Source organism: Schistocerca gregaria, unplaced genomic scaffold (assembly GCF_023897955.1).
Source record: "Schistocerca gregaria isolate iqSchGreg1 unplaced genomic scaffold, iqSchGreg1.2 ptg001141l, whole genome shotgun sequence".
NCBI classification, from domain to species: domain Eukaryota; kingdom Metazoa; phylum Arthropoda; class Insecta; order Orthoptera; family Acrididae; genus Schistocerca; species Schistocerca gregaria.
The window spans coordinates 1-25,867 of NW_026062473.1; the positions used below are offsets into that span (position 1 = coordinate 1).

At 51.8% G+C, this 25,867-nt stretch overlaps 61 non-coding genes across 61 annotated transcripts; all 61 read right to left on the reverse strand.

Moving 5' to 3' along the window:
* Positions 1-92: 92 nt before the first annotated feature.
* Positions 93-174, reverse strand: Trnal-cag (transfer RNA leucine (anticodon CAG)). The gene has a single exon. It is a non-coding gene; the product is annotated as a tRNA-Leu (tRNA).
* A 78-nt stretch (positions 175-252) lies between these two features.
* Trnal-aag (transfer RNA leucine (anticodon AAG)) lies at positions 253-336 on the reverse strand. Its single transcript has one exon. It is a non-coding gene; the product is annotated as a tRNA-Leu (tRNA).
* Positions 337-611: 275 nt separating this feature from the next.
* Trnah-gug (transfer RNA histidin (anticodon GUG)) lies at positions 612-683 on the reverse strand. The gene has a single exon. It is a non-coding gene; the product is annotated as a tRNA-His (tRNA).
* Positions 684-1,053: 370 nt separating this feature from the next.
* On the reverse strand, positions 1,054-1,125 carry Trnae-cuc (transfer RNA glutamic acid (anticodon CUC)). The gene has a single exon. It is a non-coding gene; the product is annotated as a tRNA-Glu (tRNA).
* Positions 1,126-1,400: 275 nt separating this feature from the next.
* Positions 1,401-1,482, reverse strand: Trnal-cag (transfer RNA leucine (anticodon CAG)). Its single transcript has one exon. It is a non-coding gene; the product is annotated as a tRNA-Leu (tRNA).
* Positions 1,483-1,559: 77 nt separating this feature from the next.
* Trnal-aag (transfer RNA leucine (anticodon AAG)) lies at positions 1,560-1,641 on the reverse strand. Its single transcript has one exon. It is a non-coding gene; the product is annotated as a tRNA-Leu (tRNA).
* Positions 1,642-1,916: 275 nt separating this feature from the next.
* Positions 1,917-1,988, reverse strand: Trnah-gug (transfer RNA histidin (anticodon GUG)). Its single transcript has one exon. It is a non-coding gene; the product is annotated as a tRNA-His (tRNA).
* Positions 1,989-2,358: 370 nt separating this feature from the next.
* Positions 2,359-2,430, reverse strand: Trnae-cuc (transfer RNA glutamic acid (anticodon CUC)). The gene has a single exon. It is a non-coding gene; the product is annotated as a tRNA-Glu (tRNA).
* Positions 2,431-2,705: 275 nt separating this feature from the next.
* Positions 2,706-2,787, reverse strand: Trnal-cag (transfer RNA leucine (anticodon CAG)). The gene has a single exon. It is a non-coding gene; the product is annotated as a tRNA-Leu (tRNA).
* Positions 2,788-2,864: 77 nt separating this feature from the next.
* On the reverse strand, positions 2,865-2,946 carry Trnal-aag (transfer RNA leucine (anticodon AAG)). The gene has a single exon. It is a non-coding gene; the product is annotated as a tRNA-Leu (tRNA).
* Positions 2,947-3,221: 275 nt separating this feature from the next.
* Trnah-gug (transfer RNA histidin (anticodon GUG)) lies at positions 3,222-3,293 on the reverse strand. Its single transcript has one exon. It is a non-coding gene; the product is annotated as a tRNA-His (tRNA).
* Positions 3,294-3,663: 370 nt separating this feature from the next.
* Positions 3,664-3,735, reverse strand: Trnae-cuc (transfer RNA glutamic acid (anticodon CUC)). Its single transcript has one exon. It is a non-coding gene; the product is annotated as a tRNA-Glu (tRNA).
* A 275-nt stretch (positions 3,736-4,010) lies between these two features.
* Trnal-cag (transfer RNA leucine (anticodon CAG)) lies at positions 4,011-4,092 on the reverse strand. Its single transcript has one exon. It is a non-coding gene; the product is annotated as a tRNA-Leu (tRNA).
* A 77-nt stretch (positions 4,093-4,169) lies between these two features.
* Positions 4,170-4,251, reverse strand: Trnal-aag (transfer RNA leucine (anticodon AAG)). Its single transcript has one exon. It is a non-coding gene; the product is annotated as a tRNA-Leu (tRNA).
* Positions 4,252-4,526: 275 nt separating this feature from the next.
* Positions 4,527-4,598, reverse strand: Trnah-gug (transfer RNA histidin (anticodon GUG)). Its single transcript has one exon. It is a non-coding gene; the product is annotated as a tRNA-His (tRNA).
* Positions 4,599-4,968: 370 nt separating this feature from the next.
* Positions 4,969-5,040, reverse strand: Trnae-cuc (transfer RNA glutamic acid (anticodon CUC)). The gene has a single exon. It is a non-coding gene; the product is annotated as a tRNA-Glu (tRNA).
* Positions 5,041-5,315: 275 nt separating this feature from the next.
* Trnal-cag (transfer RNA leucine (anticodon CAG)) lies at positions 5,316-5,397 on the reverse strand. The gene has a single exon. It is a non-coding gene; the product is annotated as a tRNA-Leu (tRNA).
* A 77-nt stretch (positions 5,398-5,474) lies between these two features.
* Trnal-aag (transfer RNA leucine (anticodon AAG)) lies at positions 5,475-5,556 on the reverse strand. The gene has a single exon. It is a non-coding gene; the product is annotated as a tRNA-Leu (tRNA).
* Positions 5,557-5,831: 275 nt separating this feature from the next.
* Trnah-gug (transfer RNA histidin (anticodon GUG)) lies at positions 5,832-5,903 on the reverse strand. The gene has a single exon. It is a non-coding gene; the product is annotated as a tRNA-His (tRNA).
* A 370-nt stretch (positions 5,904-6,273) lies between these two features.
* On the reverse strand, positions 6,274-6,345 carry Trnae-cuc (transfer RNA glutamic acid (anticodon CUC)). The gene has a single exon. It is a non-coding gene; the product is annotated as a tRNA-Glu (tRNA).
* Positions 6,346-6,620: 275 nt separating this feature from the next.
* Trnal-cag (transfer RNA leucine (anticodon CAG)) lies at positions 6,621-6,702 on the reverse strand. The gene has a single exon. It is a non-coding gene; the product is annotated as a tRNA-Leu (tRNA).
* A 77-nt stretch (positions 6,703-6,779) lies between these two features.
* Positions 6,780-6,861, reverse strand: Trnal-aag (transfer RNA leucine (anticodon AAG)). Its single transcript has one exon. It is a non-coding gene; the product is annotated as a tRNA-Leu (tRNA).
* Positions 6,862-7,136: 275 nt separating this feature from the next.
* Trnah-gug (transfer RNA histidin (anticodon GUG)) lies at positions 7,137-7,208 on the reverse strand. The gene has a single exon. It is a non-coding gene; the product is annotated as a tRNA-His (tRNA).
* A 370-nt stretch (positions 7,209-7,578) lies between these two features.
* On the reverse strand, positions 7,579-7,650 carry Trnae-cuc (transfer RNA glutamic acid (anticodon CUC)). Its single transcript has one exon. It is a non-coding gene; the product is annotated as a tRNA-Glu (tRNA).
* A 275-nt stretch (positions 7,651-7,925) lies between these two features.
* Trnal-cag (transfer RNA leucine (anticodon CAG)) lies at positions 7,926-8,007 on the reverse strand. The gene has a single exon. It is a non-coding gene; the product is annotated as a tRNA-Leu (tRNA).
* Positions 8,008-8,084: 77 nt separating this feature from the next.
* On the reverse strand, positions 8,085-8,166 carry Trnal-aag (transfer RNA leucine (anticodon AAG)). Its single transcript has one exon. It is a non-coding gene; the product is annotated as a tRNA-Leu (tRNA).
* Positions 8,167-8,441: 275 nt separating this feature from the next.
* Trnah-gug (transfer RNA histidin (anticodon GUG)) lies at positions 8,442-8,513 on the reverse strand. Its single transcript has one exon. It is a non-coding gene; the product is annotated as a tRNA-His (tRNA).
* A 370-nt stretch (positions 8,514-8,883) lies between these two features.
* Positions 8,884-8,955, reverse strand: Trnae-cuc (transfer RNA glutamic acid (anticodon CUC)). The gene has a single exon. It is a non-coding gene; the product is annotated as a tRNA-Glu (tRNA).
* Positions 8,956-9,230: 275 nt separating this feature from the next.
* On the reverse strand, positions 9,231-9,312 carry Trnal-cag (transfer RNA leucine (anticodon CAG)). The gene has a single exon. It is a non-coding gene; the product is annotated as a tRNA-Leu (tRNA).
* A 5,789-nt stretch (positions 9,313-15,101) lies between these two features.
* Trnal-aag (transfer RNA leucine (anticodon AAG)) lies at positions 15,102-15,183 on the reverse strand. Its single transcript has one exon. It is a non-coding gene; the product is annotated as a tRNA-Leu (tRNA).
* A 275-nt stretch (positions 15,184-15,458) lies between these two features.
* Trnah-gug (transfer RNA histidin (anticodon GUG)) lies at positions 15,459-15,530 on the reverse strand. Its single transcript has one exon. It is a non-coding gene; the product is annotated as a tRNA-His (tRNA).
* Positions 15,531-15,900: 370 nt separating this feature from the next.
* Trnae-cuc (transfer RNA glutamic acid (anticodon CUC)) lies at positions 15,901-15,972 on the reverse strand. Its single transcript has one exon. It is a non-coding gene; the product is annotated as a tRNA-Glu (tRNA).
* A 275-nt stretch (positions 15,973-16,247) lies between these two features.
* On the reverse strand, positions 16,248-16,329 carry Trnal-cag (transfer RNA leucine (anticodon CAG)). Its single transcript has one exon. It is a non-coding gene; the product is annotated as a tRNA-Leu (tRNA).
* Positions 16,330-16,406: 77 nt separating this feature from the next.
* On the reverse strand, positions 16,407-16,488 carry Trnal-aag (transfer RNA leucine (anticodon AAG)). Its single transcript has one exon. It is a non-coding gene; the product is annotated as a tRNA-Leu (tRNA).
* A 275-nt stretch (positions 16,489-16,763) lies between these two features.
* Trnah-gug (transfer RNA histidin (anticodon GUG)) lies at positions 16,764-16,835 on the reverse strand. The gene has a single exon. It is a non-coding gene; the product is annotated as a tRNA-His (tRNA).
* A 370-nt stretch (positions 16,836-17,205) lies between these two features.
* Positions 17,206-17,277, reverse strand: Trnae-cuc (transfer RNA glutamic acid (anticodon CUC)). The gene has a single exon. It is a non-coding gene; the product is annotated as a tRNA-Glu (tRNA).
* Positions 17,278-17,552: 275 nt separating this feature from the next.
* Positions 17,553-17,634, reverse strand: Trnal-cag (transfer RNA leucine (anticodon CAG)). The gene has a single exon. It is a non-coding gene; the product is annotated as a tRNA-Leu (tRNA).
* A 77-nt stretch (positions 17,635-17,711) lies between these two features.
* On the reverse strand, positions 17,712-17,793 carry Trnal-aag (transfer RNA leucine (anticodon AAG)). Its single transcript has one exon. It is a non-coding gene; the product is annotated as a tRNA-Leu (tRNA).
* A 275-nt stretch (positions 17,794-18,068) lies between these two features.
* On the reverse strand, positions 18,069-18,140 carry Trnah-gug (transfer RNA histidin (anticodon GUG)). Its single transcript has one exon. It is a non-coding gene; the product is annotated as a tRNA-His (tRNA).
* Positions 18,141-18,510: 370 nt separating this feature from the next.
* Positions 18,511-18,582, reverse strand: Trnae-cuc (transfer RNA glutamic acid (anticodon CUC)). Its single transcript has one exon. It is a non-coding gene; the product is annotated as a tRNA-Glu (tRNA).
* Positions 18,583-18,857: 275 nt separating this feature from the next.
* On the reverse strand, positions 18,858-18,939 carry Trnal-cag (transfer RNA leucine (anticodon CAG)). Its single transcript has one exon. It is a non-coding gene; the product is annotated as a tRNA-Leu (tRNA).
* A 77-nt stretch (positions 18,940-19,016) lies between these two features.
* Positions 19,017-19,098, reverse strand: Trnal-aag (transfer RNA leucine (anticodon AAG)). Its single transcript has one exon. It is a non-coding gene; the product is annotated as a tRNA-Leu (tRNA).
* Positions 19,099-19,373: 275 nt separating this feature from the next.
* Positions 19,374-19,445, reverse strand: Trnah-gug (transfer RNA histidin (anticodon GUG)). The gene has a single exon. It is a non-coding gene; the product is annotated as a tRNA-His (tRNA).
* Positions 19,446-19,815: 370 nt separating this feature from the next.
* On the reverse strand, positions 19,816-19,887 carry Trnae-cuc (transfer RNA glutamic acid (anticodon CUC)). The gene has a single exon. It is a non-coding gene; the product is annotated as a tRNA-Glu (tRNA).
* A 275-nt stretch (positions 19,888-20,162) lies between these two features.
* Trnal-cag (transfer RNA leucine (anticodon CAG)) lies at positions 20,163-20,244 on the reverse strand. The gene has a single exon. It is a non-coding gene; the product is annotated as a tRNA-Leu (tRNA).
* Positions 20,245-20,321: 77 nt separating this feature from the next.
* Trnal-aag (transfer RNA leucine (anticodon AAG)) lies at positions 20,322-20,403 on the reverse strand. Its single transcript has one exon. It is a non-coding gene; the product is annotated as a tRNA-Leu (tRNA).
* Positions 20,404-20,678: 275 nt separating this feature from the next.
* Trnah-gug (transfer RNA histidin (anticodon GUG)) lies at positions 20,679-20,750 on the reverse strand. Its single transcript has one exon. It is a non-coding gene; the product is annotated as a tRNA-His (tRNA).
* Positions 20,751-21,120: 370 nt separating this feature from the next.
* Trnae-cuc (transfer RNA glutamic acid (anticodon CUC)) lies at positions 21,121-21,192 on the reverse strand. The gene has a single exon. It is a non-coding gene; the product is annotated as a tRNA-Glu (tRNA).
* A 275-nt stretch (positions 21,193-21,467) lies between these two features.
* On the reverse strand, positions 21,468-21,549 carry Trnal-cag (transfer RNA leucine (anticodon CAG)). Its single transcript has one exon. It is a non-coding gene; the product is annotated as a tRNA-Leu (tRNA).
* Positions 21,550-21,626: 77 nt separating this feature from the next.
* Trnal-aag (transfer RNA leucine (anticodon AAG)) lies at positions 21,627-21,708 on the reverse strand. Its single transcript has one exon. It is a non-coding gene; the product is annotated as a tRNA-Leu (tRNA).
* Positions 21,709-21,983: 275 nt separating this feature from the next.
* On the reverse strand, positions 21,984-22,055 carry Trnah-gug (transfer RNA histidin (anticodon GUG)). The gene has a single exon. It is a non-coding gene; the product is annotated as a tRNA-His (tRNA).
* Positions 22,056-22,425: 370 nt separating this feature from the next.
* Positions 22,426-22,497, reverse strand: Trnae-cuc (transfer RNA glutamic acid (anticodon CUC)). The gene has a single exon. It is a non-coding gene; the product is annotated as a tRNA-Glu (tRNA).
* Positions 22,498-22,772: 275 nt separating this feature from the next.
* Trnal-cag (transfer RNA leucine (anticodon CAG)) lies at positions 22,773-22,854 on the reverse strand. Its single transcript has one exon. It is a non-coding gene; the product is annotated as a tRNA-Leu (tRNA).
* Positions 22,855-22,931: 77 nt separating this feature from the next.
* On the reverse strand, positions 22,932-23,013 carry Trnal-aag (transfer RNA leucine (anticodon AAG)). The gene has a single exon. It is a non-coding gene; the product is annotated as a tRNA-Leu (tRNA).
* Positions 23,014-23,288: 275 nt separating this feature from the next.
* On the reverse strand, positions 23,289-23,360 carry Trnah-gug (transfer RNA histidin (anticodon GUG)). Its single transcript has one exon. It is a non-coding gene; the product is annotated as a tRNA-His (tRNA).
* Positions 23,361-23,730: 370 nt separating this feature from the next.
* Trnae-cuc (transfer RNA glutamic acid (anticodon CUC)) lies at positions 23,731-23,802 on the reverse strand. Its single transcript has one exon. It is a non-coding gene; the product is annotated as a tRNA-Glu (tRNA).
* A 275-nt stretch (positions 23,803-24,077) lies between these two features.
* On the reverse strand, positions 24,078-24,159 carry Trnal-cag (transfer RNA leucine (anticodon CAG)). The gene has a single exon. It is a non-coding gene; the product is annotated as a tRNA-Leu (tRNA).
* Positions 24,160-24,236: 77 nt separating this feature from the next.
* Trnal-aag (transfer RNA leucine (anticodon AAG)) lies at positions 24,237-24,318 on the reverse strand. The gene has a single exon. It is a non-coding gene; the product is annotated as a tRNA-Leu (tRNA).
* A 275-nt stretch (positions 24,319-24,593) lies between these two features.
* Trnah-gug (transfer RNA histidin (anticodon GUG)) lies at positions 24,594-24,665 on the reverse strand. The gene has a single exon. It is a non-coding gene; the product is annotated as a tRNA-His (tRNA).
* Positions 24,666-25,035: 370 nt separating this feature from the next.
* On the reverse strand, positions 25,036-25,107 carry Trnae-cuc (transfer RNA glutamic acid (anticodon CUC)). The gene has a single exon. It is a non-coding gene; the product is annotated as a tRNA-Glu (tRNA).
* A 275-nt stretch (positions 25,108-25,382) lies between these two features.
* Trnal-cag (transfer RNA leucine (anticodon CAG)) lies at positions 25,383-25,464 on the reverse strand. The gene has a single exon. It is a non-coding gene; the product is annotated as a tRNA-Leu (tRNA).
* Between the last annotated feature and the right edge of the window lie 403 nt (positions 25,465-25,867).

Below are 25,867 nucleotides of genomic sequence, written 5' to 3' on the forward strand. Positions count from 1 at the left end.
ACACTAGATCGCGTGTTAAAGAGACGCTCACGGCTTGCTGCGCTGCTTTCGTCGCGGGTAATCAGTGCTGCGGCTTTCGAGACAGAAAACATTGGCAGCGGTGGGATTCGAACCCACGCCTCCGAGGAGACTGGTGCCTGAAACCAGCGCCTTAGACCGCTCGGCCACGCTACCGACGCTGCACGGCGGTCACAGGAGCTGCGTTCTACCCCACGAGGAAAACACCGCAATGGCACAAAAAACAGAAAAATGTGGCAGCGGTGGGATTCGAACCCACGCCTCCGAAGAGACTGGTGCCTTAAACCAGCGCCTTAGACCCGCTCGGCCCACGCTACCTGTGCCAGTGTTCTTCGCTTTTGTAGAAACAGTGCACGACACAGCTGCGACTGGCTGCTCATCCATTGCACCTCAAACAACTGCCCTTCTCGAATAGAGAGTAACTACACAGGTAGCTGCCCGCGCTCTCGTGTGGCGGCATTGCGTGTTGATAAAGAATTGGTAGTGCCACCTGCAGCCTGCGGAACATGAGTGAAAAATAAAGAGGGCACCGTGATTTCAAACACTGAGTCACAACCGTCACTGCAGCGACACCAAGGCAAAACTTTAAAAATTGCCGTGACCAGGATTCGAACCTGGGTTATTGCGGCCACAACGCAATGTCCTAACCACTAGACGATCACGGCCACGGAAGCACCGCCGAGGGCAGTCCTCGCGACTGCATGTTGCGATGCACAGCAAAGCTCGGCCCACACACCACTGTGTCAGACGCGGGCTCCATTATATGTATACTGGCAAACGAACGTGTCTGCGATGTAAGGACACTAAGCAGTGTGGTTAGCTGCATTCAACCCCCGTGGCAGTGTCTTGCAGTCCTCCTACTCTGTTCACCTCAGGTATGTGCCTCGATAAGAGGTGGACAGATGTCGCATCGCTCTCGCCGTCACTTGTGACCACGAATCGTACTTAACGTAGTTTTCTGCAAGCGTCAGCGAAGCGTCAGTCGAGCTAAGTCGGGCCAAGTCGCATAAGAGGAGCAACAAATTGCGCTCGCTTTTCCGGTACCGGGAATCGAACCCGGGCCTCCTGGGTGAGAGCCAGGTATCCTAGCCACTAGACCACACCGGACAACGGCACAAGGGCTACTCCAGCGAACGCAGCAATCTATACACACGCTACTAAACGACAACTACAAAATTATACGCTCCCACTTTGTACAGCGGCATTCTCGGGACTCATTTCGTGGAGACGAACGCCAGCCACTATGACACCAAACGGCGCCTGTGAATCATGTCGTTGCACCGCGCACTGTGCTACGACAATTTAAGAAAGAGACGCTCACGGCTTGCTGCGCTGCTTTCGTCGCGGGTAATCAGTGCTGCGGCTTTCGAGACAGAAAACATTGGCAGCGGTGGGATTCGAACCCACGCCTCCGAGGAGACTGGTGCCTGAAACCAGCGCCTTAGACCGCTCGGCCACGCTACCGACGCTGCACGGCGGTCACAGGAGCTGCGTTCTACCCCACGAGAAAACACCGCAATGGCACAAAAAACAGAAAAATGTGGCAGCGGTGGGATTCGAACCCACGCCTCCGAAGAGACTGGTGCCTTAAACCAGCGCCTTAGACCGCTCGGCCACGCTACCTGTGCCAGTGTTCTTCGCTTTTGTAGAAACAGTGCACGACACAGCTGCGACTGGCTGCTCATCCATTGCACCTCAAACAACTGCCCTTCTCGAATAGAGAGTAACTACACAGGTAGCTGCCCGCGCTCTCGTGTGGCGGCATTGCGTGTTGATAAAGAATTGGTAGTGCCACCTGCAGCCTGCGGAACATGAGTGAAAAATAAAGAGGGCACCGTGATTTCAAACACTGAGTCACAACCGTCACTGCAGCGACACCAAGGCAAAACTTTAAAAATTGCCGTGACCAGGATTCGAACCTGGGTTATTGCGGCCACAACGCAATGTCCTAACCACTAGACGATCACGGCCACGGAAGCACCGCCGAGGGCAGTCCTCGCGACTGCATGTTGCGATGCACAGCAAAGCTCGGCCCACACACCACTGTGTCAGACGCGGGCTCCATTATATGTATACTGGCAAACGAACGTGTCTGCGATGTAAGGACACTAAGCAGTGTGGTTAGCTGCATTCAACCCCCGTGGCAGTGTCTTGCAGTCCTCCTACTCTGTTCACCTCAGGTATGTGCCTCGATAAGAGGTGGACAGATGTCGCATCGCTCTCGCCGTCACTTGTGACCACGAATCGTACTTAACGTAGTTTTCTGCAAGCGTCAGCGAAGCGTCAGTCGAGCTAAGTCGGGCCAAGTCGCATAAGAGGAGCAACAAATTGCGCTCGCTTTTCCGGTACCGGGAATCGAACCCGGGCCTCCTGGGTGAGAGCCAGGTATCCTAGCCACTAGACCACACCGGACAACGGCACAAGGGCTACTCCAGCGAACGCAGCAATCTATACACACGCTACTAAACGACAACTACAAAATTATACGCTCCCACTTTGTACAGCGGCATTCTCGGGACTCATTTCGTGGAGACGAACGCCAGCCACTATGACACCAAACGGCGCCTGTGAATCATGTCGTTGCACCGCGCACTGTGCTACGACAATTTAAGAAAGAGACGCTCACGGCTTGCTGCGCTGCTTTCGTCGCGGGTAATCAGTGCTGCGGCTTTCGAGACAGAAAACATTGGCAGCGGTGGGATTCGAACCCACGCCTCCGAGGAGACTGGTGCCTGAAACCAGCGCCTTAGACCGCTCGGCCACGCTACCGACGCTGCACGGCGGTCACAGGAGCTGCGTTCTACCCCACGAGAAAACACCGCAATGGCACAAAAAACAGAAAAATGTGGCAGCGGTGGGATTCGAACCCACGCCTCCGAAGAGACTGGTGCCTTAAACCAGCGCCTTAGACCGCTCGGCCACGCTACCTGTGCCAGTGTTCTTCGCTTTTGTAGAAACAGTGCACGACACAGCTGCGACTGGCTGCTCATCCATTGCACCTCAAACAACTGCCCTTCTCGAATAGAGAGTAACTACACAGGTAGCTGCCCGCGCTCTCGTGTGGCGGCATTGCGTGTTGATAAAGAATTGGTAGTGCCACCTGCAGCCTGCGGAACATGAGTGAAAAATCAAGAGGGCACCGTGATTTCAAACACTGAGTCACAACCGTCACTGCAGCGACACCAAGGCAAAACTTTAAAAATTGCCGTGACCAGGATTCGAACCTGGGTTATTGCGGCCACAACGCAATGTCCTAACCACTAGACGATCACGGCCACGGAAGCACCGCCGAGGGCAGTCCTCGCGACTGCATGTTGCGATGCACAGCAAAGCTCGGCCCACACACCACTGTGTCAGACGCGGGCTCCATTATATGTATACTGGCAAACGAACGTGTCTGCGATGTAAGGACACTAAGCAGTGTGGTTAGCTGCATTCAACCCCCGTGGCAGTGTCTTGCAGTCCTCCTACTCTGTTCACCTCAGGTATGTGCCTCGATAAGAGGTGGACAGATGTCGCATCGCTCTCGCCGTCACTTGTGACCACGAATCGTACTTAACGTAGTTTTCTGCAAGCGTCAGCGAAGCGTCAGTCGAGCTAAGTCGGGCCAAGTCGCATAAGAGGAGCAACAAATTGCGCTCGCTTTTCCGGTACCGGGAATCGAACCCGGGCCTCCTGGGTGAGAGCCAGGTATCCTAGCCACTAGACCACACCGGACAACGGCACAAGGGCTACTCCAGCGAACGCAGCAATCTATACACACGCTACTAAACGACAACTACAAAATTATACGCTCCCACTTTGTACAGCGGCATTCTCGGGACTCATTTCGTGGAGACGAACGCCAGCCACTATGACACCAAACGGCGCCTGTGAATCATGTCGTTGCACCGCGCACTGTGCTACGACAATTTAAGAAAGAGACGCTCACGGCTTGCTGCGCTGCTTTCGTCGCGGGTAATCAGTGCTGCGGCTTTCGAGACAGAAAACATTGGCAGCGGTGGGATTCGAACCCACGCCTCCGAGGAGACTGGTGCCTGAAACCAGCGCCTTAGACCGCTCGGCCACGCTACCGACGCTGCACGGCGGTCACAGGAGCTGCGTTCTACCCCACGAGAAAACACCGCAATGGCACAAAAAACAGAAAAATGTGGCAGCGGTGGGATTCGAACCCACGCCTCCGAAGAGACTGGTGCCTTAAACCAGCGCCTTAGACCGCTCGGCCACGCTACCTGTGCCAGTGTTCTTCGCTTTTGTAGAAACAGTGCACGACACAGCTGCGACTGGCTGCTCATCCATTGCACCTCAAACAACTGCCCTTCTCGAATAGAGAGTAACTACACAGGTAGCTGCCCGCGCTCTCGTGTGGCGGCATTGCGTGTTGATAAAGAATTGGTAGTGCCACCTGCAGCCTGCGGAACATGAGTGAAAAATAAAGAGGGCACCGTGATTTCAAACACTGAGTCACAACCGTCACTGCAGCGACACCAAGGCAAAACTTTAAAAATTGCCGTGACCAGGATTCGAACCTGGGTTATTGCGGCCACAACGCAATGTCCTAACCACTAGACGATCACGGCCACGGAAGCACCGCCGAGGGCAGTCCTCGCGACTGCATGTTGCGATGCACAGCAAAGCTCGGCCCACACACCACTGTGTCAGACGCGGGCTCCATTATATGTATACTGGCAAACGAACGTGTCTGCGATGTAAGGACACTAAGCAGTGTGGTTAGCTGCATTCAACCCCCGTGGCAGTGTCTTGCAGTCCTCCTACTCTGTTCACCTCAGGTATGTGCCTCGATAAGAGGTGGACAGATGTCGCATCGCTCTCGCCGTCACTTGTGACCACGAATCGTACTTAACGTAGTTTTCTGCAAGCGTCAGCGAAGCGTCAGTCGAGCTAAGTCGGGCCAAGTCGCATAAGAGGAGCAACAAATTGCGCTCGCTTTTCCGGTACCGGGAATCGAACCCGGGCCTCCTGGGTGAGAGCCAGGTATCCTAGCCACTAGACCACACCGGACAACGGCACAAGGGCTACTCCAGCGAACGCAGCAATCTATACACACGCTACTAAACGACAACTACAAAATTATACGCTCCCACTTTGTACAGCGGCATTCTCGGGACTCATTTCGTGGAGACGAACGCCAGCCACTATGACACCAAACGGCGCCTGTGAATCATGTCGTTGCACCGCGCACTGTGCTACGACAATTTAAGAAAGAGACGCTCACGGCTTGCTGCGCTGCTTTCGTCGCGGGTAATCAGTGCTGCGGCTTTCGAGACAGAAAACATTGGCAGCGGTGGGATTCGAACCCACGCCTCCGAGGAGACTGGTGCCTGAAACCAGCGCCTTAGACCGCTCGGCCACGCTACCGACGCTGCACGGCGGTCACAGGAGCTGCGTTCTACCCCACGAGAAAACACCGCAATGGCACAAAAAACAGAAAAATGTGGCAGCGGTGGGATTCGAACCCACGCCTCCGAAGAGACTGGTGCCTTAAACCAGCGCCTTAGACCGCTCGGCCACGCTACCTGTGCCAGTGTTCTTCGCTTTTGTAGAAACAGTGCACGACACAGCTGCGACTGGCTGCTCATCCATTGCACCTCAAACAACTGCCCTTCTCGAATAGAGAGTAACTACACAGGTAGCTGCCCGCGCTCTCGTGTGGCGGCATTGCGTGTTGATAAAGAATTGGTAGTGCCACCTGCAGCCTGCGGAACATGAGTGAAAAATAAAGAGGGCACCGTGATTTCAAACACTGAGTCACAACCGTCACTGCAGCGACACCAAGGCAAAACTTTAAAAATTGCCGTGACCAGGATTCGAACCTGGGTTATTGCGGCCACAACGCAATGTCCTAACCACTAGACGATCACGGCCACGGAAGCACCGCCGAGGGCAGTCCTCGCGACTGCATGTTGCGATGCACAGCAAAGCTCGGCCCACACACCACTGTGTCAGACGCGGGCTCCATTATATGTATACTGGCAAACGAACGTGTCTGCGATGTAAGGACACTAAGCAGTGTGGTTAGCTGCATTCAACCCCCGTGGCAGTGTCTTGCAGTCCTCCTACTCTGTTCACCTCAGGTATGTGCCTCGATAAGAGGTGGACAGATGTCGCATCGCTCTCGCCGTCACTTGTGACCACGAATCGTACTTAACGTAGTTTTCTGCAAGCGTCAGCGAAGCGTCAGTCGAGCTAAGTCGGGCCAAGTCGCATAAGAGGAGCAACAAATTGCGCTCGCTTTTCCGGTACCGGGAATCGAACCCGGGCCTCCTGGGTGAGAGCCAGGTATCCTAGCCACTAGACCACACCGGACAACGGCACAAGGGCTACTCCAGCGAACGCAGCAATCTATACACACGCTACTAAACGACAACTACAAAATTATACGCTCCCACTTTGTACAGCGGCATTCTCGGGACTCATTTCGTGGAGACGAACGCCAGCCACTATGACACCAAACGGCGCCTGTGAATCATGTCGTTGCACCGCGCACTGTGCTACGACAATTTAAGAAAGAGACGCTCACGGCTTGCTGCGCTGCTTTCGTCGCGGGTAATCAGTGCTGCGGCTTTCGAGACAGAAAACATTGGCAGCGGTGGGATTCGAACCCACGCCTCCGAGGAGACTGGTGCCTGAAACCAGCGCCTTAGACCGCTCGGCCACGCTACCGACGCTGCACGGCGGTCACAGGAGCTGCGTTCTACCCCACGAGAAAACACCGCAATGGCACAAAAAACAGAAAAATGTGGCAGCGGTGGGATTCGAACCCACGCCTCCGAAGAGACTGGTGCCTTAAACCAGCGCCTTAGACCGCTCGGCCACGCTACCTGTGCCAGTGTTCTTCGCTTTTGTAGAAACAGTGCACGACACAGCTGCGACTGGCTGCTCATCCATTGCACCTCAAACAACTGCCCTTCTCGAATAGAGAGTAACTACACAGGTAGCTGCCCGCGCTCTCGTGTGGCGGCATTGCGTGTTGATAAAGAATTGGTAGTGCCACCTGCAGCCTGCGGAACATGAGTGAAAAATAAAGAGGGCACCGTGATTTCAAACACTGAGTCACAACCGTCACTGCAGCGACACCAAGGCAAAACTTTAAAAATTGCCGTGACCAGGATTCGAACCTGGGTTATTGCGGCCACAACGCAATGTCCTAACCACTAGACGATCACGGCCACGGAAGCACCGCCGAGGGCAGTCCTCGCGACTGCATGTTGCGATGCACAGCAAAGCTCGGCCCACACACCACTGTGTCAGACGCGGGCTCCATTATATGTATACTGGCAAACGAACGTGTCTGCGATGTAAGGACACTAAGCAGTGTGGTTAGCTGCATTCAACCCCCGTGGCAGTGTCTTGCAGTCCTCCTACTCTGTTCACCTCAGGTATGTGCCTCGATAAGAGGTGGACAGATGTCGCATCGCTCTCGCCGTCACTTGTGACCACGAATCGTACTTAACGTAGTTTTCTGCAAGCGTCAGCGAAGCGTCAGTCGAGCTAAGTCGGGCCAAGTCGCATAAGAGGAGCAACAAATTGCGCTCGCTTTTCCGGTACCGGGAATCGAACCCGGGCCTCCTGGGTGAGAGCCAGGTATCCTAGCCACTAGACCACACCGGACAACGGCACAAGGGCTACTCCAGCGAACGCAGCAATCTATACACACGCTACTAAACGACAACTACAAAATTATACGCTCCCACTTTGTACAGCGGCATTCTCGGGACTCATTTCGTGGAGACGAACGCCAGCCACTATGACACCAAACGGCGCCTGTGAATCATGTCGTTGCACCGCGCACTGTGCTACGACAATTTAAGAAAGAGACGCTCACGGCTTGCTGCGCTGCTTTCGTCGCGGGTAATCAGTGCTGCGGCTTTCGAGACAGAAAACATTGGCAGCGGTGGGATTCGAACCCACGCCTCCGAGGAGACTGGTGCCTGAAACCAGCGCCTTAGACCGCTCGGCCACGCTACCGACGCTGCACGGCGGTCACAGGAGCTGCGTTCTACCCCACGAGAAAACACCGCAATGGCACAAAAAACAGAAAAATGTGGCAGCGGTGGGATTCGAACCCACGCCTCCGAAGAGACTGGTGCCTTAAACCAGCGCCTTAGACCGCTCGGCCACGCTACCTGTGCCAGTGTTCTTCGCTTTTGTAGAAACAGTGCACGACACAGCTGCGACTGGCTGCTCATCCATTGCACCTCAAACAACTGCCCTTCTCGAATAGAGAGTAACTACACAGGTAGCTGCCCGCGCTCTCGTGTGGCGGCATTGCGTGTTGATAAAGAATTGGTAGTGCCACCTGCAGCCTGCGGAACATGAGTGAAAAATAAAGAGGGCACCGTGATTTCAAACACTGAGTCACAACCGTCACTGCAGCGACACCAAGGCAAAACTTTAAAAATTGCCGTGACCAGGATTCGAACCTGGGTTATTGCGGCCACAACGCAATGTCCTAACCACTAGACGATCACGGCCACGGAAGCACCGCCGAGGGCAGTCCTCGCGACTGCATGTTGCGATGCACAGCAAAGCTCGGCCCACACACCACTGTGTCAGACGCGGGCTCCATTATATGTATACTGGCAAACGAACGTGTCTGCGATGTAAGGACACTAAGCAGTGTGGTTAGCTGCATTCAACCCCCGTGGCAGTGTCTTGCAGTCCTCCTACTCTGTTCACCTCAGGTATGTGCCTCGATAAGAGGTGGACAGATGTCGCATCGCTCTCGCCGTCACTTGTGACCACGAATCGTACTTAACGTAGTTTTCTGCAAGCGTCAGCGAAGCGTCAGTCGAGCTAAGTCGGGCCAAGTCGCATAAGAGGAGCAACAAATTGCGCTCGCTTTTCCGGTACCGGGAATCGAACCCGGGCCTCCTGGGTGAGAGCCAGGTATCCTAGCCACTAGACCACACCGGACAACGGCACAAGGGCTACTCCAGCGAACGCAGCAATCTATACACACGCTACTAAACGACAACTACAAAATTATACGCTCCCACTTTGTACAGCGGCATTCTCGGGACTCATTTCGTGGAGACGAACGCCAGCCACTATGACACCAAACGGCGCCTGTGAATCATGTCGTTGCACCGCGCACTGTGCTACGACAATTTAAGAAAGAGACGCTCACGGCTTGCTGCGCTGCTTTCGTCGCGGGTAATCAGTGCTGCGGCTTTCGAGACAGAAAACATTGGCAGCGGTGGGATTCGAACCCACGCCTCCGAGGAGACTGGTGCCTGAAACCAGCGCCTTAGACCGCTCGGCCACGCTACTTTTTTTTTTTTTTTTTTTTTTTTTATTATTTTTTTTTTTTTTCTTTTAAACACAAGCGTGACAGCATTCGAACCTGTAATCTTCAGAGCCGAAGTCCGACGCCTTATCCATTTTTTTTATTTTTTTTTTATTTTTTTTTTTTTTTTTTTTTTTTTTTTTTTTTTTTTTTTTTTACTAATTCCATAGCCTCCTTTCCTTCTTGAGATTAATAATAATAATAAAAAAAAATATGTTCCCTTCCATGGAAACAAATGAGACTTCCTTCTCAGTCATAAAATGAAGGTATAAGAAAACAATTTATCTTTAACCCTGCGATACTGGCTTTCGGCTTCGGCTTCTTCTGTGCAATAAACAAAATAGCCTTCTTTGCCAGCAGAGGATAAGTGATTGTAATGTGAAACTGTAAAATTGTACTTCTCCCCAATTGTTTTTGTTTAAGCGTCGTTTCGCTTAAATAAACGATTTTTGTTTATCTCGTTGGCTTGTCAACCAATTCCCAGTCGCTCGAATACAATTTTAAGCATATTGCCGTAGTTTTTCTTGTGGTCTTTATATTTCAGGGCGTTATAAAAAGCACACTTCAAGTACATGTAAAAATCAGTGGAATTGTCATTTCCCAGGTGATTAATTACGTAATTCACATAGTGTCCCATTAACCAATGGACCGAGTTGTTTTTTGCTGCTGGAAAATAGCAAGTCTGAGGCCTGAGGAATGTAACAGGGGGAAAATTTTCCACCGAAGATCTCGTAAGAAAAGCCAGTTGTTCCCTAATCCAATTACAGAGTTGTAGATTGCCACCGCACGTGAATCTGTGCACTAACGTGTCGATCAATGTACATTTGAGACATAGGTTCGTGTCGCTAACGCCGATTGCATGTAACCTTTCATTGGTGCTTACGGTCTCATTCACTGTTTTATACCACGCTGACTTGACGTCCGATGGTAGACCACGCATATTAATATTTTTCCATATGGCGTCCCAATCAGTGTGTGGGTATTTACTTTCCAATTTGTTTCTCCCCTCCATTTTCTTTCGATGGCACAGAATATCGCGGGCCGTGATCCGTCGTGAGTTGATGATGACACCGCCGAGATAGCTGAATTCCACAAAATATACACGAACGTACTGGAGCCGGTTATTTATTTTTTGCACATTCACCGGCGCCTGTAAACTGGCAGGCCTGACAACTTCAAATAATTTAGTTGTAATGCTATCAGCGTGGTCGCTAAGGATAGTGGCGGTCCTTTTTATAAAAAGCGCAGACGCCTTATTTCTGATGTCAACTAACCCCAAACCTCCATTCCTGGGATCTAAGGTCGCAGTTTTTGCGTCGACTCTGAATATATCCCCTCTCCAAAGATAGCTGGCAATGGTAGACTTTATCTTTTTTCCAATCATTTTCGGTAGTGGGAAGATCTGTGCTATAAAGTAACTCCTGGAGAGAATGCAGTGGTTAATGAAAATCACCCTCTGAACTTGGTTCATGTTACGGTGGAGGTTTTCTCTTGTTGTTCCAAGAAGTTGTCCCGACGTATTTCTCCAATTGATAGCTGCCATTTTTAACGGACAAGGTGTCAGTGTTATTCCTAGTGCTTTGCATTGGGTGACCATTGTGGCCCAGGCTAAGGTGGTATGTTGAAAACCCCGCAGGTTTAGGAGTTTGCTTTTGTTTGCGTTGACACCTGCTCCGGAGACTCTACAGTACTTTTTAATTAGCGTTTCCAATTTCAAAATGTCGTCGGGATTTCGCAGGACGACTCCGACATCATCGGCATAGGCGTTTATGACTGTTCGGTGACCAGATAATGTGATGCCAGTTAGAGTGGCATGAACACTGCGGAGGAAAGGTTCTAATGAAAGCACGAATAGGAACATGGAGAGGGGGCTTCCTTGAGGAACGCCGCGCCTGATCTGAATCTGCTTTGTCCTCTGGCAATTAACTGATATACAAGCGCTGATGCCTGTTGCAACATTTCTGATCACACTTACGACTCGCTCATTAAAACCTATTTTGTTCAGTGTGGCACTAAGGAATCTATGATCCACACGATCAAATGCTTTCTGGAAGTCAATAAACATGATAGCACATTTTATGGTGGTCACAGCAGTGATTGCAATTATATCTCTATATTCAGCTATGCTTTTGAAAATGCTCTTGGTAGGCACACAGGACTGGTATGGACTTACTATCTTTTTGGCCAACTGTGAGAGTCTGTTGTTTAAAATTCTGCCGATGATTTTATAATCGGAGTTTAACAGGGAGATAGGACGAAAGTTGTTGAGGTTTCTTTTTGCAGCATATTTTGGGATTAGTACTATTGTGCTCTCTTTAAAAACAGCAGGTAAATGCTTTCCCTGAAGCACCTCGTTCGTCATTCGGGTAAACATGTCACCAATCAGTGGCCAGTATTGTTTATAAAATTCAACAGGCAAACCATCCGGTCCCGGCGATTTCCTCAGAGGAGATTTGCAGATGATTCTGTGGATATCTTCGTTAGTACACTCAACGAGAAGGTCTTCGTTTTCCTCGTCCGAGACCTGTGGAGCTATGGAACTAAGGAACTCATCGAAGGACTCTTCACATACCGGGTTGGCAGTGTATAGGTCTTCGTAATATTTGTGCACTGCATTGACGATGTCTCCCTGAGTCGTGAGTGTCTCGCCAGTTTCAGACTGAAGTCCATCAATGAAGGTGCGTCTCCTGTTTCTTTCGTGCTTCAGTAGATGGTACAAGGAAGCATGTTCATCCTCCACGACTGTCTTAGCCTTGGATTTTAATTTCAGACCCTCCATCTGCTGTCTTTTAAGACTGAGCAATTTGGCCTTAGTTCGCTTGATATCTGCCAGACGGACGTTGGAAGTGTTTGCCTGCTCATATAAATTTCGCAGCATGGTATAATAAAATTCTATGGAATTTTTCAAGTCTTTCGATCGTTGTACACTATACTGGATGAGAACTTTTCTCAGTTTAGGCTTTGCCCTGTTGCACCACCAGTCTAGTACTGAGACGTGTCTATCTGCAGAGCGGAGGCACAATGCCCACGCTTCTGTCAAACTTTCTTCTAATCCGTCGTCCTGCATCAGTGACGTATTAAGGTGCCATGAACTTCTAAAACGGCGAGTGGGTTGCGCAGTAAGGTTGATGGAAGCTAGCACGGAGCTATGATCAGAAAAGTAAACTGGAATCGTCTCTGCTTTAATGAAGGAGCTAACTAGACTTTGCGATATGTAGAGTCTGTCGATCCTGCTACGTGAGTGAGGACCTAGGAATGTAAATGCCACAAATGTGGGATACATTATTTCCCAAGCATCTTTAAGCTGTAAAACAGTGACGAAACGCTTCAGTTCATCGCAGTTATTAAAATTCGGAACCTGGTCTTTCTTATTTATCACACAATTAAAATCACCGCCTATTATAAGATCTTTTGGGTTTTTCCGTAATAAATAAATGATTTCTTCTTTATAGAACTGTGCTCTTTCCATTCTATTGGATGTGCCAGAAGGGGCATACAGATTGATAAGGGTAGAACCAAAGACTTTTATACCTATCGCTCTGCCGGAGTCCAACCTCTCGATGTCCGAGACAGGAATCCCCTCCCTGACTAAAATTGCTGTACCGACGTTGGTGTCAAGTGAGACATTTAAAATCGCCAAATATCCAGGCACTGTAAGATTAGTCAGCACTACTTCCTGTAGGAAAGCAATGTCCGTCCCTGACTCATATAAATAATCCTTGAGCGCTGTAACTTTAGTCACGGATGTAATCCTGTTAATATTGATAGTCGTAATTGTGTATGCCTGGGACATTTAGTTTGCATAAAAAGTAAATAAGTGATTAAAAAGATAACAAAATATTAATAAAAAAAAGAAAAGAGATGTGCAGCTTCTAGAAGGGAGAAACGACTCCGCTTAAACAAACATCTAAAAGAATAGTCAGTATTTGAAGCTCGGTAAACACTTCATCTGGTTCCTCTGAAATATGACTAAGACAGTAGTACAATTAGAAATGAAACTGGTTCAACAAAATCCTTTTTTTTTTTTCATCTTACAGCCTCATTTTGGTGCAGGATTCCGAACATCTCGGGTTTTAGTTTTACCGAGGGGCTTTGCATCACTAATGTCACTTGAAGGTACCTCCTTAGGTCTTTCCGTGATGATTTCATACAAGACGTTCTTGGCCGTCGCTTCCTCTTGTGCTGGTTGTTGTTTGCTTTGGTTACGGGAAGCTTTGAGAGTAGGTTGCGGTTTGAGTCGGCGTCGTCGGACATCTTGGTTCAACGCGCCGTCATTCGGATTGTCTATCTTTACCACCGTTGTGACCGAAGCTGCCTCAACAGCGTCCTTTTTACGAGTGCCATTTCCTTGTTCTTCCGTCACTAGCTCCAGAGCACTGACGGAGTCGGCGGTTTGTGGGTCTGTAAGTTCTTGAGTTGGGTTCCGCTCCGTCACCTCTTGTGCTTCGGAGTGCGCCTCTTCCGTCTCCGCGACAATCGTTACTGCGTCCCCTCCGTGGACCGTTTGTACCTGTTCAGCCGCCGACAGCGGCCGGGTTGCCTCAGCGGCTGTCGTCACGTCAATACATGTACTGTTTGTTTCCTCGAGCACATCCGCATTACACTGCTTCTGCTTGCGGGTGGAAGGCGAATTACGGGCGGACTCGCCGTCCGAGCCGTCATCGGTCGTTTCCAACGGTCGCTTCTTATTCTGGAGATCGCAATCGGGAACAGAAGGGTGTGATGTAATGACGCTCAGGGGAGGGAACTCCGTAGTAGTTATGGCGGGCACTGCAGAAGTACATGCACCACTGTCGTTAACCGAAAGAAGGGAAGTGCTATTTGGTAAGACATCGCTGAGGGTCAGTTTTTGACGCTGTGTTAGATTGTTCCGAAGAACAAAAACACGGCGCGGACAATCTTGTCGGAAATGACCTGTCTCATTGCAAATATTGCACGTGCGCTCCTGACCAGAATACACAACATGTGCTTTATGACCTGCAACGGATATATGGGACGGAATGTTGGCTTTCACCTCCATTTCAACGGATCTAATGCCATTAAAACACTGTATCTTGTATAGCTTCGACCATCTTTCGTTATAGATAGATTTAACTTCGCCATATTTAGATAGAGCGTCCTTGATCAACTGATTATCAATTTCAATTGGAACATTCAAAATCCTGACATTGGTGTACATGATATCAGCTTTTCGTACAGAGACATTACTTTTTGAACCGTCTCGATGAACAAATTCGACGGAATTACCCCATTTTGCAAGCAACTTATCGACTGTCACTGAGTTCAGAAATTTAACAAAAACACAGTATTTTTCAGCATCTAATTGCGTGGTATGAACAGAGTCAGAATTTATACCGATTACCTCAGTCAGCCAATCGTGGATTTCCAGCGCAGTGGGTTGGACCGGCCGTGTTTCTTTCTCGAACGAGAAGACTAAAGTATTCTTCCTGACGGTGTCAGACATGGTCGTCGGTTCCGACGAAATTCCGGCAACAACCGAAATTGCGGCGAAGCACGAAACGTGGAACGGACGAAAGCACTATAAAAACACTTATCAGAGACACCACTCAAAAAATAACAGCGAAAATGTACAGCTAACTTCACGTAAACACCAAACACCGGCGATAGCGCTAACGTACGCGGAGTAAACAACAAGCACGTCCGACCGCGGCGACGGCTAAAGCCAGAATGCTACCGACGCTGCACGGCGGTCACAGGAGCTGCGTTCTACCCCACGAGAAAACACCGCAATGGCACAAAAAACAGAAAAATGTGGCAGCGGTGGGATTCGAACCCACGCCTCCGAAGAGACTGGTGCCTTAAACCAGCGCCTTAGACCGCTCGGCCACGCTACCTGTGCCAGTGTTCTTCGCTTTTGTAGAAACAGTGCACGACACAGCTGCGACTGGCTGCTCATCCATTGCACCTCAAACAACTGCCCTTCTCGAATAGAGAGTAACTACACAGGTAGCTGCCCGCGCTCTCGTGTGGCGGCATTGCGTGTTGATAAAGAATTGGTAGTGCCACCTGCAGCCTGCGGAACATGAGTGAAAAATAAAGAGGGCACCGTGATTTCAAACACTGAGTCACAACCGTCACTGCAGCGACACCAAGGCAAAACTTTAAAAATTGCCGTGACCAGGATTCGAACCTGGGTTATTGCGGCCACAACGCAATGTCCTAACCACTAGACGATCACGGCCACGGAAGCACCGCCGAGGGCAGTCCTCGCGACTGCATGTTGCGATGCACAGCAAAGCTCGGCCCACACACCACTGTGTCAGACGCGGGCTCCATTATATGTATACTGGCAAACGAACGTGTCTGCGATGTAAGGACACTAAGCAGTGTGGTTAGCTGCATTCAACCCCCGTGGCAGTGTCTTGCAGTCCTCCTACTCTGTTCACCTCAGGTATGTGCCTCGATAAGAGGTGGACAGATGTCGCATCGCTCTCGCCGTCACTTGTGACCACGAATCGTACTTAACGTAGTTTTCTGCAAGCGTCAGCGAAGCGTCAGTCGAGCTAAGTCGGGCCAAGTCGCATAAGAGGAGCAACAAATTGCGCTCGCTTTTCCGGTACCGGGAATCGAACCCGGGCCTCCTGGGTGAGAGCCAGGTATCCTAGCCACTAGACCACACCGGACAACGGCACAAGGGCTACTCCAGCGAACGCAGCAATCTATACACACGCTACTAAACGACAACTACAAAATTATACGCTCCCACTTTGTACAGCGGCATTCTCGGGACTCATTTCGTGGAGACGAACGCCAGCCACTATGACACCAAACGGCGCCTGTGAATCATGTCGTTGCACCGCGCACTGTGCTACGACAATTTAAGAAAGAGACGCTCACGGCTTGCTGCGCTGCTTTCGTCGCGGGTAATCAGTGCTGCGGCTTTCGAGACAGAAAACATTGGCAGCGGTGGGATTCGAACCCACGCCTCCGAGGAGACTGGTGCCTGAAACCAGCGCCTTAGACCGCTCGGCCACGCTACCGACGCTGCACGGCGGTCACAGGAGCTGCGTTCTACCCCACGAGAAAACACCGCAATGGCACAAAAAACAGAAAAATGTGGCAGCGGTGGGATTCGAACCCACGCCTCCGAAGAGACTGGTGCCTTAAACCAGCGCCTTAGACCGCTCGGCCACGCTACCTGTGCCAGTGTTCTTCGCTTTTGTAGAAACAGTGCACGACACAGCTGCGACTGGCTGCTCATCCATTGCACCTCAAACAACTGCCCTTCTCGAATAGAGAGTAACTACACAGGTAGCTGCCCGCGCTCTCGTGTGGCGGCATTGCGTGTTGATAAAGAATTGGTAGTGCCACCTGCAGCCTGCGGAACATGAGTGAAAAATAAAGAGGGCACCGTGATTTCAAACACTGAGTCACAACCGTCACTGCAGCGACACCAAGGCAAAACTTTAAAAATTGCCGTGACCAGGATTCGAACCTGGGTTATTGCGGCCACAACGCAATGTCCTAACCACTAGACGATCACGGCCACGGAAGCACCGCCGAGGGCAGTCCTCGCGACTGCATGTTGCGATGCACAGCAAAGCTCGGCCCACACACCACTGTGTCAGACGCGGGCTCCATTATATGTATACTGGCAAACGAACGTGTCTGCGATGTAAGGACACTAAGCAGTGTGGTTAGCTGCATTCAACCCCCGTGGCAGTGTCTTGCAGTCCTCCTACTCTGTTCACCTCAGGTATGTGCCTCGATAAGAGGTGGACAGATGTCGCATCGCTCTCGCCGTCACTTGTGACCACGAATCGTACTTAACGTAGTTTTCTGCAAGCGTCAGCGAAGCGTCAGTCGAGCTAAGTCGGGCCAAGTCGCATAAGAGGAGCAACAAATTGCGCTCGCTTTTCCGGTACCGGGAATCGAACCCGGGCCTCCTGGGTGAGAGCCAGGTATCCTAGCCACTAGACCACACCGGACAACGGCACAAGGGCTACTCCAGCGAACGCAGCAATCTATACACACGCTACTAAACGACAACTACAAAATTATACGCTCCCACTTTGTACAGCGGCATTCTCGGGACTCATTTCGTGGAGACGAACGCCAGCCACTATGACACCAAACGGCGCCTGTGAATCATGTCGTTGCACCGCGCACTGTGCTACGACAATTTAAGAAAGAGACGCTCACGGCTTGCTGCGCTGCTTTCGTCGCGGGTAATCAGTGCTGCGGCTTTCGAGACAGAAAACATTGGCAGCGGTGGGATTCGAACCCACGCCTCCGAGGAGACTGGTGCCTGAAACCAGCGCCTTAGACCGCTCGGCCACGCTACCGACGCTGCACGGCGGTCACAGGAGCTGCGTTCTACCCCACGAGAAAACACCGCAATGGCACAAAAAACAGAAAAATGTGGCAGCGGTGGGATTCGAACCCACGCCTCCGAAGAGACTGGTGCCTTAAACCAGCGCCTTAGACCGCTCGGCCACGCTACCTGTGCCAGTGTTCTTCGCTTTTGTAGAAACAGTGCACGACACAGCTGCGACTGGCTGCTCATCCATTGCACCTCAAACAACTGCCCTTCTCGAATAGAGAGTAACTACACAGGTAGCTGCCCGCGCTCTCGTGTGGCGGCATTGCGTGTTGATAAAGAATTGGTAGTGCCACCTGCAGCCTGCGGAACATGAGTGAAAAATAAAGAGGGCACCGTGATTTCAAACACTGAGTCACAACCGTCACTGCAGCGACACCAAGGCAAAACTTTAAAAATTGCCGTGACCAGGATTCGAACCTGGGTTATTGCGGCCACAACGCAATGTCCTAACCACTAGACGATCACGGCCACGGAAGCACCGCCGAGGGCAGTCCTCGCGACTGCATGTTGCGATGCACAGCAAAGCTCGGCCCACACACCACTGTGTCAGACGCGGGCTCCATTATATGTATACTGGCAAACGAACGTGTCTGCGATGTAAGGACACTAAGCAGTGTGGTTAGCTGCATTCAACCCCCGTGGCAGTGTCTTGCAGTCCTCCTACTCTGTTCACCTCAGGTATGTGCCTCGATAAGAGGTGGACAGATGTCGCATCGCTCTCGCCGTCACTTGTGACCACGAATCGTACTTAACGTAGTTTTCTGCAAGCGTCAGCGAAGCGTCAGTCGAGCTAAGTCGGGCCAAGTCGCATAAGAGGAGCAACAAATTGCGCTCGCTTTTCCGGTACCGGGAATCGAACCCGGGCCTCCTGGGTGAGAGCCAGGTATCCTAGCCACTAGACCACACCGGACAACGGCACAAGGGCTACTCCAGCGAACGCAGCAATCTATACACACGCTACTAAACGACAACTACAAAATTATACGCTCCCACTTTGTACAGCGGCATTCTCGGGACTCATTTCGTGGAGACGAACGCCAGCCACTATGACACCAAACGGCGCCTGTGAATCATGTCGTTGCACCGCGCACTGTGCTACGACAATTTAAGAAAGAGACGCTCACGGCTTGCTGCGCTGCTTTCGTCGCGGGTAATCAGTGCTGCGGCTTTCGAGACAGAAAACATTGGCAGCGGTGGGATTCGAACCCACGCCTCCGAGGAGACTGGTGCCTGAAACCAGCGCCTTAGACCGCTCGGCCACGCTACCGACGCTGCACGGCGGTCACAGGAGCTGCGTTCTACCCCACGAGAAAACACCGCAATGGCACAAAAAACAGAAAAATGTGGCAGCGGTGGGATTCGAACCCACGCCTCCGAAGAGACTGGTGCCTTAAACCAGCGCCTTAGACCGCTCGGCCACGCTACCTGTGCCAGTGTTCTTCGCTTTTGTAGAAACAGTGCACGACACAGCTGCGACTGGCTGCTCATCCATTGCACCTCAAACAACTGCCCTTCTCGAATAGAGAGTAACTACACAGGTAGCTGCCCGCGCTCTCGTGTGGCGGCATTGCGTGTTGATAAAGAATTGGTAGTGCCACCTGCAGCCTGCGGAACATGAGTGAAAAATAAAGAGGGCACCGTGATTTCAAACACTGAGTCACAACCGTCACTGCAGCGACACCAAGGCAAAACTTTAAAAATTGCCGTGACCAGGATTCGAACCTGGGTTATTGCGGCCACAACGCAATGTCCTAACCACTAGACGATCACGGCCACGGAAGCACCGCCGAGGGCAGTCCTCGCGACTGCATGTTGCGATGCACAGCAAAGCTCGGCCCACACACCACTGTGTCAGACGCGGGCTCCATTATATGTATACTGGCAAACGAACGTGTCTGCGATGTAAGGACACTAAGCAGTGTGGTTAGCTGCATTCAACCCCCGTGGCAGTGTCTTGCAGTCCTCCTACTCTGTTCACCTCAGGTATGTGCCTCGATAAGAGGTGGACAGATGTCGCATCGCTCTCGCCGTCACTTGTGACCACGAATCGTACTTAACGTAGTTTTCTGCAAGCGTCAGCGAAGCGTCAGTCGAGCTAAGTCGGGCCAAGTCGCATAAGAGGAGCAACAAATTGCGCTCGCTTTTCCGGTACCGGGAATCGAACCCGGGCCTCCTGGGTGAGAGCCAGGTATCCTAGCCACTAGACCACACCGGACAACGGCACAAGGGCTACTCCAGCGAACGCAGCAATCTATACACACGCTACTAAACGACAACTACAAAATTATACGCTCCCACTTTGTACAGCGGCATTCTCGGGACTCATTTCGTGGAGACGAACGCCAGCCACTATGACACCAAACGGCGCCTGTGAATCATGTCGTTGCACCGCGCACTGTGCTACGACAATTTAAGAAAGAGACGCTCACGGCTTGCTGCGCTGCTTTCGTCGCGGGTAATCAGTGCTGCGGCTTTCGAGACAGAAAACATTGGCAGCGGTGGGATTCGAACCCACGCCTCCGAGGAGACTGGTGCCTGAAACCAGCGCCTTAGACCGCTCGGCCACGCTACCGACGCTGCACGGCGGTCACAGGAGCTGCGTTCTACCCCACGAGAAAACACCGCAATGGCACAAAAAACAGAAAAATGTGGCAGCGGTGGGATTCGAACCCACGCCTCCGAAGAGACTGGTGCCTTAAACCAGCGCCTTAGACCGCTCGGCCACGCTACCTGTGCCAGTGTTCTTCGCTTTTGTAGAAACAGTGCACGACACAGCTGCGACTGGCTGCTCATCCATTGCACCTCAAACAACTGCCCTTCTCGAATAGAGAGTAACTACACAGGTAGCTGCCCGCGCTCTCGTGTGGCGGCATTGCGTGTTGATAAAGAATTGGTAGTGCCACCTGCAGCCTGCGGAACATGAGTGAAAAATAAAGAGGGCACCGTGATTTCAAACACTGAGTCACAACCGTCACTGCAGCGACACCAAGGCAAAACTTTAAAAATTGCCGTGACCAGGATTCGAACCTGGGTTATTGCGGCCACAACGCAATGTCCTAACCACTAGACGATCACGGCCACGGAAGCACCGCCGAGGGCAGTCCTCGCGACTGCATGTTGCGATGCACAGCAAAGCTCGGCCCACACACCACTGTGTCAGACGCGGGCTCCATTATATGTATACTGGCAAACGAACGTGTCTGCGATGTAAGGACACTAAGCAGTGTGGTTAGCTGCATTCAACCCCCGTGGCAGTGTCTTGCAGTCCTCCTACTCTGTTCACCTCAGGTATGTGCCTCGATAAGAGGTGGACAGATGTCGCATCGCTCTCGCCGTCACTTGTGACCACGAATCGTACTTAACGTAGTTTTCTGCAAGCGTCAGCCAAGCGTCAGTCGAGCTAAGTCGGGCCAAGTCGCATAAGAGGAGCAACAAATTGCGCTCGCTTTTCCGGTACCGGGAATCGAACCCGGGCCTCCTGGGTGAGAGCCAGGTATCCTAGCCACTAGACCACACCGGACAACGGCACAAGGGCTACTCCAGCGAACGCAGCAATCTATACACACGCTACTAAACGACAACTACAAAATTATACGCTCCCACTTTGTACAGCGGCATTCTCGGGACTCATTTCGTGGAGACGAACGCCAGCCACTATGACACCAAACGGCGCCTGTGAATCATGTCGTTGCACCGCGCACTGTGCTACGACAATTTAAGAAAGAGACGCTCACGGCTTGCTGCGCTGCTTTCGTCGCGGGTAATCAGTGCTGCGGCTTTCGAGACAGAAAACATTGGCAGCGGTGGGATTCGAACCCACGCCTCCGAGGAGACTGGTGCCTGAAACCAGCGCCTTAGACCGCTCGGCCACGCTACCGACGCTGCACGGCGGTCACAGGAGCTGCGTTCTACCCCACGAGAAAACACCGCAATGGCACAAAAAACAGAAAAATGTGGCAGCGGTGGGATTCGAACCCACGCCTCCGAAGAGACTGGTGCCTTAAACCAGCGCCTTAGACCGCTCGGCCACGCTACCTGTGCCAGTGTTCTTCGCTTTTGTAGAAACAGTGCACGACACAGCTGCGACTGGCTGCTCATCCATTGCACCTCAAACAACTGCCCTTCTCGAATAGAGAGTAACTACACAGGTAGCTGCCCGCGCTCTCGTGTGGCGGCATTGCGTGTTGATAAAGAATTGGTAGTGCCACCTGCAGCCTGCGGAACATGAGTGAAAAATAAAGAGGGCACCGTGATTTCAAACACTGAGTCACAACCGTCACTGCAGCGACACCAAGGCAAAACTTTAAAAATTGCCGTGACCAGGATTCGAACCTGGGTTATTGCGGCCACAACGCAATGTCCTAACCACTAGACGATCACGGCCACGGAAGCACCGCCGAGGGCAGTCCTCGCGACTGCATGTTGCGATGCACAGCAAAGCTCGGCCCACACACCACTGTGTCAGACGCGGGCTCCATTATATGTATACTGGCAAACGAACGTGTCTGCGATGTAAGGACACTAAGCAGTGTGGTTAGCTGCATTCAACCCCCGTGGCAGTGTCTTGCAGTCCTCCTACTCTGTTCACCTCAGGTATGTGCCTCGATAAGAGGTGGACAGATGTCGCATCGCTCTCGCCGTCACTTGTGACCACGAATCGTACTTAACGTAGTTTTCTGCAAGCGTCAGCGAAGCGTCAGTCGAGCTAAGTCGGGCCAAGTCGCATAAGAGGAGCAACAAATTGCGCTCGCTTTTCCGGTACCGGGAATCGAACCCGGGCCTCCTGGGTGAGAGCCAGGTATCCTAGCCACTAGACCACACCGGACAACGGCACAAGGGCTACTCCAGCGAACGCAGCAATCTATACACACGCTACTAAACGACAACTACAAAATTATACGCTCCCACTTTGTACAGCGGCATTCTCGGGACTCATTTCGTGGAGACGAACGCCAGCCACTATGACACCAAACGGCGCCTGTGAATCATGTCGTTGCACCGCGCACTGTGCTACGACAATTTAAGAAAGAGACGCTCACGGCTTGCTGCGCTGCTTTCGTCGCGGGTAATCAGTGCTGCGGCTTTCGAGACAGAAAACATTGGCAGCGGTGGGATTCGAACCCACGCCTCCGAGGAGACTGGTGCCTGAAACCAGCGCCTTAGACCGCTCGGCCACGCTACCGACGCTGCACGGCGGTCACAGGAGCTGCGTTCTACCCCACGAGAAAACACCGCAATGGCACAAAAAACAGAAAAATGTGGCAGCGGTGGGATTCGAACCCACGCCTCCGAAGAGACTGGTGCCTTAAACCAGCGCCTTAGACCGCTCGGCCACGCTACCTGTGCCAGTGTTCTTCGCTTTTGTAGAAACAGTGCACGACACAGCTGCGACTGGCTGCTCATCCATTGCACCTCAAACAACTGCCCTTCTCGAATAGAGAGTAACTACACAGGTAGCTGCCCGCGCTCTCGTGTGGCGGCATTGCGTGTTGATAAAGAATTGGTAGTGCCACCTGCAGCCTGCGGAACATGAGTGAAAAATAAAGAGGGCACCGTGATTTCAAACACTGAGTCACAACCGTCACTGCAGCGACACCAAGGCAAAACTTTAAAAATTGCCGTGACCAGGATTCGAACCTGGGTTATTGCGGCCACAACGCAATGTCCTAACCACTAGACGATCACGGCCACGGAAGCACCGCCGAGGGCAGTCCTCGCGACTGCATGTTGCGATGCACAGCAAAGCTCGGCCCACACACCACTGTGTCAGACGCGGGCTCCATTATATGTATACTGGCAAACGAACGTGTCTGCGATGTAAGGACACTAAGCAGTGTGGTTAGCTGCATTCAACCCCCGTGGCAGTGTCTTGCAGTCCTCCTACTCTGTTCACCTCAGGTATGTGCCTCGATAAGAGGTGGACAGATGTCGCATCGCTCTCGCCGTCACTTGTGACCACGAATCGTACTTAACGTAGTTTTCTGCAAGCGTCAGCGAAGCGTCAGTCGAGCTAAGTCGGGCCAAGTCGCATAAGAGGAGCAACAAATTGCGCTCGCTTTTCCGGTACCGGGAATCGAACCCGGGCCTCCTGGGTGAGAGCCAGGTATCCTAGCCACTAGACCACACCGGACAACGGCACAAGGGCTACTCCAGCGAACGCAGCAATCTATACACACGCTACTAAACGACAACTACAAAATTATACGCTCCCACTTTGTACAGCGGCATTCTCGGGACTCATTTCGTGGAGACGAACGCCAGCCACTATGACACCAAACGGCGCCTGTGAATCATGTCGTTGCACCGCGCACTGTGCTACGACAATTTAAGAAAGAGACGCTCACGGCTTGCTGCGCTGCTTTCGTCGCGGGTAATCAGTGCTGCGGCTTTCGAGACAGAAAACATTGGCAGCGGTGGGATTCGAACCCACGCCTCCGAGGAGACTGGTGCCTGAAACCAGCGCCTTAGACCGCTCGGCCACGCTACCGACGCTGCACGGCGGTCACAGGAGCTGCGTTCTACCCCACGAGAAAACACCGCAATGGCACAAAAAACAGAAAAATGTGGCAGCGGTGGGATTCGAACCCACGCCTCCGAAGAGACTGGTGCCTTAAACCAGCGCCTTAGACCGCTCGGCCACGCTACCTGTGCCAGTGTTCTTCGCTTTTGTAGAAACAGTGCACGACACAGCTGCGACTGGCTGCTCATCCATTGCACCTCAAACAACTGCCCTTCTCGAATAGAGAGTAACTACACAGGTAGCTGCCCGCGCTCTCGTGTGGCGGCATTGCGTGTTGATAAAGAATTGGTAGTGCCACCTGCAGCCTGCGGAACATGAGTGAAAAATAAAGAGGGCACCGTGATTTCAAACACTGAGTCACAACCGTCACTGCAGCGACACCAAGGCAAAACTTTAAAAATTGCCGTGACCAGGATTCGAACCTGGGTTATTGCGGCCACAACGCAATGTCCTAACCACTAGACGATCACGGCCACGGAAGCACCGCCGAGGGCAGTCCTCGCGACTGCATGTTGCGATGCACAGCAAAGCTCGGCCCACACACCACTGTGTCAGACGCGGGCTCCATTATATGTATACTGGCAAACGAACGTGTCTGCGATGTAAGGACACTAAGCAGTGTGGTTAGCTGCATTCAACCCCCGTGGCAGTGTCTTGCAGTCCTCCTACTCTGTTCACCTCAGGTATGTGCCTCGATAAGAGGTGGACAGATGTCGCATCGCTCTCGCCGTCACTTGTGACCACGAATCGTACTTAACGTAGTTTTCTGCAAGCGTCAGCGAAGCGTCAGTCGAGCTAAGTCGGGCCAAGTCGCATAAGAGGAGCAACAAATTGCGCTCGCTTTTCCGGTACCGGGAATCGAACCCGGGCCTCCTGGGTGAGAGCCAGGTATCCTAGCCACTAGACCACACCGGACAACGGCACAAGGGCTACTCCAGCGAACGCAGCAATCTATACACACGCTACTAAACGACAACTACAAAATTATACGCTCCCACTTTGTACAGCGGCATTCTCGGGACTCATTTCGTGGAGACGAACGCCAGCCACTATGACACCAAACGGCGCCTGTGAATCATGTCGTTGCACCGCGCACTGTGCTACGACAATTTAAGAAAGAGACGCTCACGGCTTGCTGCGCTGCTTTCGTCGCGGGTAATCAGTGCTGCGGCTTTCGAGACAGAAAACATTGGCAGCGGTGGGATTCGAACCCACGCCTCCGAGGAGACTGGTGCCTGAAACCAGCGCCTTAGACCGCTCGGCCACGCTACCGACGCTGCACGGCGGTCACAGGAGCTGCGTTCTACCCCACGAGAAAACACCGCAATGGCACAAAAAACAGAAAAATGTGGCAGCTTTTTTTTTTTTTTTTTTTTTTTTTTTTTTTTTCTTTTTTTTTTTTTTTTTTTTTTTTTTATTTTTTTTTTTTTATTCGTTTTTTTTTTTTTTTTTTTTTTTTTTTTCTTCTCTTTTTTTTTTTTTTTTGCGGGCCTCCCATCTCCCCTTATAGCCCGTCCTTTCGCTCTCCAAGTAACGCCTTCGTCGGCGAGCTTCTCAGCTATAGTTAGTGCTGTTGCCAGATGGAACTTAAACGAAAACGAACGTTGACCAAAGCAAAATGAAAAGTAAGCCTCCTTCCTCTGAGGCATTGTTGGTGAAAGGGTTAACGGAAAGG